At 39.8% G+C, this 12,101-nt stretch overlaps 1 protein-coding gene across 3 annotated transcripts in view; it reads right to left on the reverse strand.

Annotated features, from left to right (window-relative positions):
* Positions 1–12,101, reverse strand: part of CNTN4 (contactin 4) — a 1,027,736-nt gene that overhangs the window by 162,720 nt on the left and 852,915 nt on the right. The gene's annotated exons all lie outside the window — the stretch shown is intronic.

The following is a 12,101-nucleotide window of genomic DNA, read 5'->3' on the forward strand; positions in this document are numbered from 1 at the left end:
AGTTTTACAGTAGCAAAAGGGAAAGATGAAACAAAAGCCCATAAGGCACTTTTCTGATTGTGTAGGTGAAAGCACCCCTTCCTTGACGGTTACTGCCTTTGTTCTCTCTCACAGCACTCTGAGCAGGTCTCCGTAAGAGGATGTGCTGAAATAAGAGGATGTGCTGAAATGTCTAAGCATCACCCTCTGTGAGCTCCTCCTTAAAAATAATGACTTAGATCAGCTTTCCACTATCACTGCCTAATTCAATGCCTGGTTCTTGCAGGATAAATTGTGACTTGCTCTTAGAAAACTTTATTCCGTGCTTGCTACCAATATTCTAAAAAAATCATTCACGTTGACACCAAATATGTAGTTACATGGAAATAACATTAAATAATTTCCTTCTTAAAACAAAAGATATTCCTCTATATTCTTAAAGAAATATAAAAGAAACCTTTCTGAAAATTTTCCATTTCCTTCTGCATTAATTGCACTAATGTTTTAGGATCTGTTGTGAGCTGTTATCATATCAAAAATCCCTGACTCATTGTAGCTTGACTTGATGGAATTTACAATTTCATACCATGTTGAATGTGAAATTTAAATATAAATACTAGCCACAAACTACTTAGAAGAGTACAGGGAATGAGTATGTATGTATGTGGGTGGGGAGGATGGGGATCAACTTTTTTAAATGCACACAAACTATATGTTAGTGATTAAAAAATAAAAGGTTTCAGCAGAAGCAAGTTAAACCTTCATTAAGTGCTTCTGTTATGAAAATATTTTCAGTGTACAGAAAGAAAGAAAGATGGGAAGGTTACTTTTTAATGGGGTGTTGTAATGTATACATGGGGCTGGCTTTACTTAGTGAAGGTTAAATTAAATAAATGAATCTAGTGGGCAACTGATACTTCAATCCATGTGCCTTGGATTCATGAGGGAAGTCTATAATTCAAAGAGTAATTCCATAATGATAAATGCAATTAATAAAGAGACTGCAAGTACAAATGCTTGTGCTTATAATGAGATAAATGCATTCCCTGTATGATCTGCAAAATTACACAATGAAAATTATAGGGTTCTGAGAAATATAAGGTCAGGACAGACCTACTCAATATTTATGTAACAGGAATACTAACAAAAACAATAATCATTCTAGTAAATATGTCAGCATGATTAAAAAGACAGCTGAAATTCCTAATAGATAAACACTACAAAAAACAAACAAACAAAACAAATCAGGACTTCAGTGTGTGTGTATATATATATGAACACAGCTTGGTGAAACAAGGAAGCCAGGAAAGCAAAGAGCTGAGAATGGTAAACTATAAAACAAGTACAAAGTGCAGAAAGGCTCAGGAGAGCCACACTCTTAAACACAGTCCTGTTGAAACATAGCCAAAACTGAGTCAAGAGGAAGAATATGGGCTAAATGAGACACAGTCAGTAAGCTATCTGCCTTGACTAGCCTTGTGTTGACCTGAGTTAGTGGGCTTTGTTCTTGGTTGCTGGAACTAGTGAAATGCATGGACAAAGCAAGCATCTGTTATACTGATCTCATTTCTCCATTCACCACTCCCACACATGCTAATTTTCAACACACAAAGGTTCTTACAGCAGAATAGACTCACTCCCATCTTATGGAAACACCTGAACTGACACAGTAATGTGGAAAAAAAACAAGTCTCTAGAAGCCTTTTTTAAAAAAGGGTATTGTGTGAAATAGAGTTACAAATCTGTTAACATATAAAAATTCCTTCTTAAAACTATATCTTTCTACACACATATATTTTTATCACTTTAGGCAGACATTTTTCATCTGTTCAGGAGGAATTCTGCAACTGCATTTGAAATGAGTTTACATAAATCAAACCGTGCACAACACATGGGTGTATTTGTCAAAAAACTATATATTGCTTTTACAGGCTTTGAAAAGCATGATATCGGCCACACAGAAGGCAGAAAATGCACATTCCACTTTCAAAGGCATTTGTGCTGTACTATGTACGTGCCTATTATCTTTTGGATATCCTAGAGATAAGACTGCCTTTGAATGTCTTTCACTAACAACAACAAAAAAAGGAAATATAAATGTATATCTGTTCTCCTTGTTTATTCAACTTGCTTAAATTTACTTCTAGTTTTATCTAACTCTATAAATCTATCAGTTGCCACTATAAGCTGCAGTGTTTTCGCAGGAAAATTGTCAGACCTTCGTCTGTTTTTGTATACTTGACCCATCAAAGGATTTCTTAATATTCTGCCGTTCTGTGGCCATCTTTCATACCTGAGATGCCCTCAAGCTTGTGGGATGACGCTTTCTGTGTCTGCCCCCTATATTTATTCTGATTCTCAACCTTCAGCTCAGGAGAGGCTTGAGGGCAAAGCAAAAGGAGGCTGTTTAATTTGATATTCACAGAGAATCAGATTTTTAAGAGTTATTGATAAGGTCCTATTAGGGCATTGTTAGAATCCAGCCTTTGTTGGTACTGGACAAAATTAGTGCACATTCAAGGTGAAACTTCAGTGGGTTCCTAATGGTTCAGAAAAGATAAAACCAATTGTCAAATTACCCACTTGAGCCTGAGAGTAGTGCCAATTCTGGGAGCTCCTCATTTGCTAAATCTAATGCACTCTGAGGACACGTTTCTTACAGGAACTACTAGGGGGCACTGCACTCCCAGTGTTGGAATAAGTCACACTACAGGACCTCGTCCCTGTGGGCAATGCGACTTTTTATTATTTTTCAATGATCTTTAACATATTAATATTACATTACCTAGGAGAAGCATCCGGCTGAGAGAAACCTTCTATGCAATTCTCCACTGTTTGCTTTCACTTAATTAAATGACTCTTGGTCACATGTCAAGGATATTTTAAGTGGCCTACAGAACACTTGAAAACTGAGGTTGTGCCCTAGGATCATTTCTCAAGAGAGTTGCTGAGAATGATAACTGTATAACGGAATGTGCAGTAGCAGTCCCACCTGGGAAATAGATGGGTGTGATGTTTTACTCTGTTATTAAAGGAAAGGATAATTACGTGTGTCTGGTCTATAAATCTGCAGACACACCACTGGGATCACTGCCAGTTGACAGGGACTATTAAGGCTGACCCTTTCAGAAGTTCAGAATTTCATATTATTTTAACCTTTTTCTATTACCTTTAACTATTACCTCATCATCCCATAGAAAATAAAGCTCGAGTAAATGCATTCATTCAAGTATGGCCACCCCTGAGGAGATAATGCTGGTATCAGAAATTAAAACCCCAAACTTCGCCTGCCTTGCTGGGTAGGTAGCTAGAAGACTGGCTACAGTGGAGATAGTCTTCTCTCTAGGTCCATCATTTCAGAACGGCTGATGCAAAATCAGTCTCTCTGATTGGGGATGACATTCAAAAGGAAACACCCAACAATCTCTGAAGTCAGAGTTTTCTATTCTAGGATTACCATGATGTGCTCCTTCTAAGACTCTAATAGTCACTGCTGCTGGCTTTGGTCTAATTTGCTGAATGTCCTGTTCCCCCCAGGCTCCTCCTATCATGGTTGCTCTTGTTTATGGGCTTCTGCTCTTTGGGGAAAGTTATTATTAAACCAAACTAATAATATTTACAGTCACAAGGTTTAAGATTAAATAAAATACCTGTATTGTACACAAAGCGCTTCAATATTTTTCCAGAGTAAATTCTTTCTACCTACTCTTCTCCTCTGCTATTTCCACTATTTCCATTTTGTGTGTGTGTGTTAGTTGCTCAGTTGTGCCCAACTCCCTGTGACCCATGGACCAGGCTCCTCTGTCCATGGGGTTCTCCAGGCAACAATACTGGAGTGGGTGCCATACCCTTCTCCAGGGGATCTTCCTGACCGAGGGATCAAACCTGGGTCTCCCACATTGCAGGCAGATTCAAAGGAGCTACCTGGACATTTTAGAGAATTTTAAGCTGAAAAGAAATACAGTTTTGTGTGAAAACAAAAAAATCCTTTTTATTTTGAAATAATTACAGATTCACAAGAAGTTGCAAAGATAATTCAGAGAGGTCCATTGTATCTTTCACTCAGTTTCCCCAATGGTTACATTTTTTTTTTCAGTAATTGGAGGATAATTGCTTTACAATGTTGTGTTGGTTTCTGCCATACAAGGTGAATCAGCCATAAGTATAAGTGTGTCCACTCCTTTTTGAACCTCCCCCCAATCCCACCCCATCTCTCTAGGTCATCACACAGCACTGAGCTGAGATCCCTGTGCTATACAGCAACTTCCCAGTAGCTTTGGATTTTACATGGGGTAATGTGTATGTTTCACTGCTACTCCCACTCCCCCCTTTCCCCACTGTGTCCACAATGTTCTCTATGACTCTATTCCTGCCCAGCAAATAGGTTCATTAGTATCATTTTTCTAGATTCCATATATATGCGTTAATATACAATATTTGTGACCCCAGTACAACATTACAAGGAACCTAATCATGGATAAGGTGTGTAGAGTTCTGTCTTATTTTATCAAGTACTTTCACTTGTAACTACCACTGAAATAAAGATATAGAACTCTTCCATCATTACAAAGATCTCTCTCATGCTATCATTTTAGAGGTACATCCAACCCCCTTCTGTACTCCCTATGCCTGCTGCTGCTAAGTCACTTCAGTCGTGTCCGGCGACCCACCAATCAGTATTCCAACTCTACAGTTTTGTCATTTTGAGAATATAAAAAAATGCATACATTTTGTATCCATAAAATCATACATTATGATTTTTTTTGAGAGATTTCTTTTTTCAGTTGGCATAATGCTATTGAGATCCACCCAGGTTGCTGAATGTATTAACAGTGATTCCTTTCTATTGCTGAGTAGTTATATCTCAACCATGTGGGTGTGCAAGACAAATTCATCTCTACTGTTGACATTTCAGGCACTATGATAACTGATGAATGCTTTTTAAGCATAGAAACCATTTCAAGATCTTTCAACAGTATCACTGCCAACAAGTAGGATTAGCCCTTTTTTTCTTTTTTTTAGTGTGGGGGATTGACATGTACACACTGTTGTATTAACAATGGACAATAAACAAGGACTTGCAGTATAGTACAGGAACTCTGTTCAATGTTACATAACAACCTAAATGGGAAGAGAATTTGAAAAAGAATAGATTCATGTATAACTGAACCCCTTTGCTATACCTTGAAACTAACACAATATTGTTAATCACCTATACTCCAATATAAAATTTTAAAAGCCCTTTTTTCTTTTTATGAAGGTTTGAAAGCCAAGCTCTCATTGGGTAAACGAGGGTAGATACTTTCTTATTCAAGGAAAAATATTTTAAAGGCATTTTAGAACATCATTTCTTACACAGCAATTAACACGTTGATTGAAAATCATTCCGGAGAAGGCAATGGCATCCCACTCCAGTACTTTTGCCTGGAAAATCCCATGGACGGAGGAGCCTGGTGGGCTACAGTCCATGGGGTCGCTAAAGTCGGACACGACTGAGCGACTTCACTTTCACTTTTCAGTTTCATGCATTGGAGAAGGAAATGGCAACCCACTCCAGTGTTCTTGCCTGGAGGATCCCAGGGATGGGGGAGCCTGGTGAGCTGCCATCTCTGGGGTCGCACAGAGTCGGACACGACTGAAGTGACTTAGCAGCAGCAGCAGCAGAAAATCATTCTTATATGTTTTAAAAGCTTCAACTGCTAAACCCTTGTTAACCTTCCTTGAGCAGCTCTATCTGTATGAAGATAATAACACAGCAAGCATTTTTTTATTTTTTTAAGCATTTTTTAATATCTGTAACTGTAAGCACTCTGAACTTCCTACATTAGTGCAAGTTAGAGATATTTCATTTTATTTGGCGTAATGTCTTGAACACTCATACAAATTTGTGAAAGTAGTGTGTGGTGCTACAGTGTTATATTTGATTGAGTAACTTTGTTATGAGATCAAAATAGTTGTTTAATTGACAGAAGAGAGTCATTGAACTATGAGAACTCTGGAATTCCAGTGGTTACAAAATGGTAGCACCCATTAGTAGTAATTATTAGGTCATCAGTTCCTGGAAGGCAAAGACTATGAATCAGGGATCTTGGACCTAGCACAGTCCTTGCACAAAGTAGATGTTCAATTAATATATGCTGAATTAATGTATGTTGTAGGAGAGAACTCAGGAATTCAGTTCAAGACAGGAAATACCCTTCTCATGATGCTTCACCTGGATATCAACGACTTCTTGAACTTCATGGCCTATGTACAGGACACTCCATCCTCTCTGGAGTTGGACCTCAGTCAAATGAAGCAGGATTATCCAAGAAACAATTCAGGCTATCTGTACACTTGTCCCTGAAAATCCAATAGCCATGGAGAGACTGGTTCCAGGTACCAAAATCCATGGATGCTTAAGTACCTCATTTAAATAGCAGGCTACAATGAATACAGCCAGCCCCCCATAACTGGCAGGTATAGAGTACTGGCTGTACTCTTTTTTTTTTTTCTTAATTAATGTTTTTATTTGGGAAGCTCAGTGTTTTGTTTTTTTTTTCTTTTTTTTTTCTAATTTTATTTTTAAACTTTACATAATTGTATTAGTTTTGCCAAATATCAAAATGAATCCGCCACAGGTATACATGGCTGTACTCTTTCACCATGTGAACTGGTGTGATGGTAGATGGTTAACAACTGACTCTCCAAGCAAAATAGAACACCAAAGAACTTGCGTTTTGAGCTTGCCAATTTCTGATTTTCCAAGTGCAGGGTTGAACCAGAGCAGTGTCACCTGGAAACTTGTTTGAAGTGCAAACCCTCAGGCCCCTCTCAAGAACTACTATGTCAGAAATTCTGGAGGTAGGGCTCAGCTTTGTGTGTTTTAATGAGCCTTCCAAACAGTTCTGATGCATGGTAGAGTCTGAGAATCAATACCATAGAAAAACCTATTACCTTCTGATCTGATCAATTAGAGCAACAGAACTTCTACCCATTGGAATCATTCCTGGGTTATTAAGGAATAAAGAGTCCTGGAGTCTCTACCAAGGACTAGTTGGTAGGGAGGATGTTATCAGGTCCGTTCAGTTCACTCACACAGTTGTGTCTGACTCTTTAAGACCCCATGGACTGCAGCACACCAGGCTTCTCTTTCCTTCACCAACTCCTGGAATTTGCTCAAACATGTCCATCAAGTCAGTGATGTCATCCAACCATCTCATCCTCTGTTGTCCCTTCTCCTCCTGCCTTCAATCTTTCCCAGAAACAGGGTCTTCTCCAATGAGTCAGTTCTTTGCATCAGGTGGCCAAAGAATTGAAGCTTCAGCTTCAGCATCAGTCCTTCCAATGAATATTCAGGAGTGATTTCCTTTAGGATTGACTGCTTGGATCTCCTTGACTCAAGAGCCTTCTCGAACACCACAGATCAAAAGCATCAATCCTTTGGTGCTCAGCTTTCTTTATAGTCCAGCTCTCACATCCATACATGACTACTGGAAAACCCATAGACTTTACTAGACAGAATTTTGTTGGCGAAGTAATCATTCTGCTTTTTAATATGCTGTCTAGGTTGGTCATAGCTTTTCTTCCAAGGAGCAAGTGTCTTTTAATTTTATGGCTGCAGTCACTATTTGCAGTGATTTTGGAGCCCAAGAAAATAAATTCTGTCACTGTTTCCATTGTTTCCCCACCGATTTGCCATGAAGTGATTGGACTGGATGCCATGATCTTCATTTTTTGAATGTTGAATTTTAAGCCAGCTTTCTCATTCTCCTCTTTCACTTTCATCAAGAGACTGTTTAGTTCTTCGCTTTCTGCCATAAGGGGGTGGTGTCATCTGCATATTTGAGGTTATTGATATTTTTTCCAGCAATCTTGATTCCAGCTTGTGCCTCATCCAGCCCAGCATTTCACATGATGTACTCTGTATATAAGTTAAATAAGCTGGGTGACAATACACAGCCTTGACGTACTGCTTTCCCAATTTGGAACCAGTCTGTTGTTCCATGTCCTGTTCTAACTGTTACTTCTTAACCTGCATACAGATTTCTCAGGAGGCAGGTCAGGTGGTCTGGTATTTCCATCTCTTGAAGAATTTTCCACAATTTTCTGTGATCCACACAGTCAAAGGCTTTGGCATAGTCAATAAAGCAGAAATTGATGTTGTTCTGGAACTCTCTTGCTTTTTCCATGATCCAGTGGATGTTGGCAATTTGATCTCTGGTTCCTCTGTTCTTTCTAAATCCAGCTTGAACATCTGGAAGTTCTAGGTTCACGTACTGTTGAAGTCTCCCTTAGAGAATCTTAAGCATTACTTTACTAGTGTGTGAGATGAGTGAGTGCAGTAGTTTGAACATTCTTTGGCATTGCCTTTCTTTGGGAATGGAATGAAAACTGACCTTTTCCAGTTCTGTGGCCACTGCTAAGTTTTCCAAATTTGCTGGCATACTGAGTGCAGCACTTTTACAGTATCATCGTTTAGCATTTGGAATAGCTCAACTGGAATTCCATCACCTCCATTAGCTTTGTTCATGAGGCTCACTTGACTTCACATTCTAGCATGTCTGGCTGTAGGTGAATGATCGCACGATCAGGGTTATCTGTGTCATGAAGATCTTTTTTGTACAGTTCTTCTATGTATTCTTGCCACCTCTTAATATCTTCTGCTTCTGTTAGGTCCATACCATTTCTGTCCTTTATTGTGCCCATCTTTGCATGAGCACAATACCATAATTTTCGCTTGGTATCTCTAATTTTCTTGACAAGATCTCTAGTCTTTCCCATTCTATTGTTTTCCTCTATTTCTTTGCATTGGTCACTGAAGAAGGCTTTCTTAGCTCTCCTTGCTATTCTTTGGTACTCTGCATTCAGATGGGTATGTCTTTCCTTTTCTTCTTTGCCTTTAGCTTCTCTTTTCTCTTCTTCTCAGACAACCATTTTGCCTCTTTGCTTTCCTTTTTCTTGGGGATGGTCTTGACCACTACCTCCTGTACAATGTCACAAACCTCCATCCATAGTTCTTCAGGCACTCTATCAGATCTAATTCCTTGAATCTATTTCTCACTTCCACAGAGATTTGATTTGGGTCATACCTGAATGGTCTAGTGGTTTTCCCTACTGTCTTCAATTTAAGTCTGAATTTGGCAACAAGGAGCTCATGATCCAAGCCACAGTCAGCCCCTCGTTTTGTTTTTTCTGAATGTATAGAGCTTCTCCATCTTTGGCTGCAGAGAATATAATCAATCGATTTTGGTATTGACCATCTGGTGATGTCCGTCCATAGAGTTGTCTCTTGTGTTTTGGTAGAGGGTGTTTGCTATGACCAGTGCATTCTCTTGGCAAATCTCTGTTAGCCTTTGCTCTGCTTCATTTTGTACTCCAAGCCCAAACTTGCCTGTTACTCCAGGTATCTCTTGACTTTCTACTTTTGCATTCCAGTCCCCTATGATGAAAAGGACATCTTTCTTTGGTGTTAGTTCTAGAAGGCCTTGTAGGTCTTCATAGAACTGTTCAATTTCAGCTTCTTCAGCATTATTGGTTGGGGCATAGGCTTGGATTACTGTGATACTGAATGGTTTGCCTTGGAAACGAATAGAGATCATTCTGTTGTTTTTGAGACTGTACCCAAGTACTGCATTTCAGACTCTTTTGTTGACTAACTATAATGGCTACTCCATTCTTCGAAGGGATTCTTGCCCACAGTAGTAGATATAGTGGTCATCTGAATTAAATCACCCATTCCAGTCTTTTAGTTCACTGATTCCTAAAATGTAGATGTTTACTCTTGCCGTCTCCTGTTCGACCACTTCCAATTTACCTTGATTCATGGACCTAACATTCCAGGTTCCTATGCAATATTGCTTTTTACAGCACTGGACTGTACTTTCATCACCAGTCATGTCCACAACTGGGTGTTGTTTTCACTTTGGCTCCGTCCCTTCATTCTTTCTGGAGTTATTTCTCCACTGATCTTCAGTAGCATATTAGGCACCTACTGACCTGGGGAGTTCATCTTTCAGTGTCCTATCTTTTTGCCTCTTCATACTGTTCATGGGGTTCTCAAGGCAAGAATACTGAAGTGGTTTGCCATTCCCTTCTCCAGTGCACCATGTTTTGTCAGAACTCTCCATCATGACCCGTCCATGTGGGTGGTCCTACAGAGCATGGCTCATAGTTTCCTTGAATTAGACAAGTCTGGGATTCATGTGAGGGACGACTGTATGGTACTGGGCTATTAAAGAGCTCCCCTGGTGACTCACAAGCAGCAAAATTTGAGAATCACTGAAATAGGGTTTACTGATAATTGTGCAGCTGTCTGTATTATAAGCTTTTGGTATGGATACTAGTTTAAAACAAAACAAACAAAACAAAACAAAACCCAAACTTCATATTGCTACAATCACTTCATATTTGCAGGAAGTTTTCACATGTGATCTCTTTTAGTTTTGACAGTGACACCCTCATTTTATTGATTAGTGAAGGCTTAGTAACTTGTTAAAGATATCAAATTTGCTTTTGAGATCCATGTGCATTGCTTTCCCTCTTTCTGATGAGTTAAGTAAAGCTCCTATCAGACAATATTTGGGTAAGAAAGGCATCCCTCCTCTCATTGGATGCTGTTTACACTCAGCACATTTGATTGTAATCTGGCTCAACGAGGCAGTTGAGAAATCAGACTTAGTTGCAGATGAGCACTTGTGAAAATCCCTGTGAAATGACTTTGAGTTTAGCTTTAGTGTTTTTCTAATTTGTAGGCCAGTCATTTGGACACATGGCAAATTAACCATATAACTGCTCAAGCCTGCACCTCACTTTAATCGACCATCAGTTCCTTAATGGCATCTGAGTGTCCTGCCAGGGTCTGATGTCTTCCACCACAGAGGCCAGGAGAATGCCCACGGTCCTGAACCATCAGATAGGAACTCCTTGGACCAAGGCTACTTCTATCCTTTATACAGTACTGGCAAAGTCAAGTCATATTCAAGACCACTGGGAAGACACTCAGTTGTTCTTAAGGACAGTTCATCCCATTTCAAAATCAGAGATACTCTAGTGTGTATAAAATAGACAGCTAGTAGGAATCTTATGTTTAGCACAGGGAGCTCAGGTTGATGCTCTGGAGGTGGGATGGGGGACAGATGGGAGGGGGATCCAGGAGGGAGAGGATATATGCATACATATGGCTGATTCACTTCGTTGTACAGCAGAGACTAATATAACATTGTAAAGCAAGTATACTCCAATGAAAAAGACATAGTAATAATTATGATAATAATTTGATTCATTGTAGATCATTTGACAACAAAGGAAAGAAGAAAAAAAGGAAAAAATATCTCCCATATTCCTACCCAATAAAAAGATAGTCTAGTGACCCTGCTGGTTATGATCCAGGTCAGCTGGACACAGTGCCCGAGCGTCTTGCTCTAGCACCATCACTTGTCTTCTGTAGAGGATGCTGTTGGTACCTCACATGGATTCTTTTTTCTGGCCCCAGATGCTGTGAGCATTGGTTGCTTACCAACTCCAGCTGCCCCCTTCTTTGGGAGGTTTTGCTCCATATACCCTGCCATTACCAGCACCACTTAAGGGGCAGATCAATGAATAACCGATGAAGATATTTTAAAAAAGGTCAGCCTCCTTGCCTGAGGTGGGAATAGCTCTGAGATGCACTTATGCTCCAGACATCACCCTCTAGAATGCAAAATAGGCTAGACTTTACCTGGGACCATGTCCTGCTCTCTGCCTTCCAACCCCCGTCCCTAGCCTGCTCTCTTATACATTTTGCTCAGAGGACACTCCTCCAGTGACTCACAGGTACCTAAACCCCTGCCTCAGCTTTTGAGGTCTTAGGTATACTCTATCTTTGCTGTTCTTGTTGAGTCACTTAGTTCTGTCGGACTCTTTTGTGACTCCATGGACTGTAGCCCACCAGGCTCCTCTGCCCATGGGATTTCCCAGGCAAGAATCTTGGGGTGGGTTGCCATTTCCTTCTCCAGGGATCTTCCCAACCCAGGGATTGAACCCATATCTCTTGCATTGCAGGTGGATTCTTTACCACGGAGCCACCATATATATACAGGATGACATTGGTGTTCTGTATGGAGCAGCACAGAAAATTTCAAGTTTGGCAGTTCAGTCAGCAT

The sequence above is a fragment of the Bos taurus genome, chromosome 22 (assembly GCF_002263795.3).
Source record: "Bos taurus isolate L1 Dominette 01449 registration number 42190680 breed Hereford chromosome 22, ARS-UCD2.0, whole genome shotgun sequence".
Taxonomy (NCBI): domain Eukaryota; kingdom Metazoa; phylum Chordata; class Mammalia; order Artiodactyla; family Bovidae; genus Bos; species Bos taurus.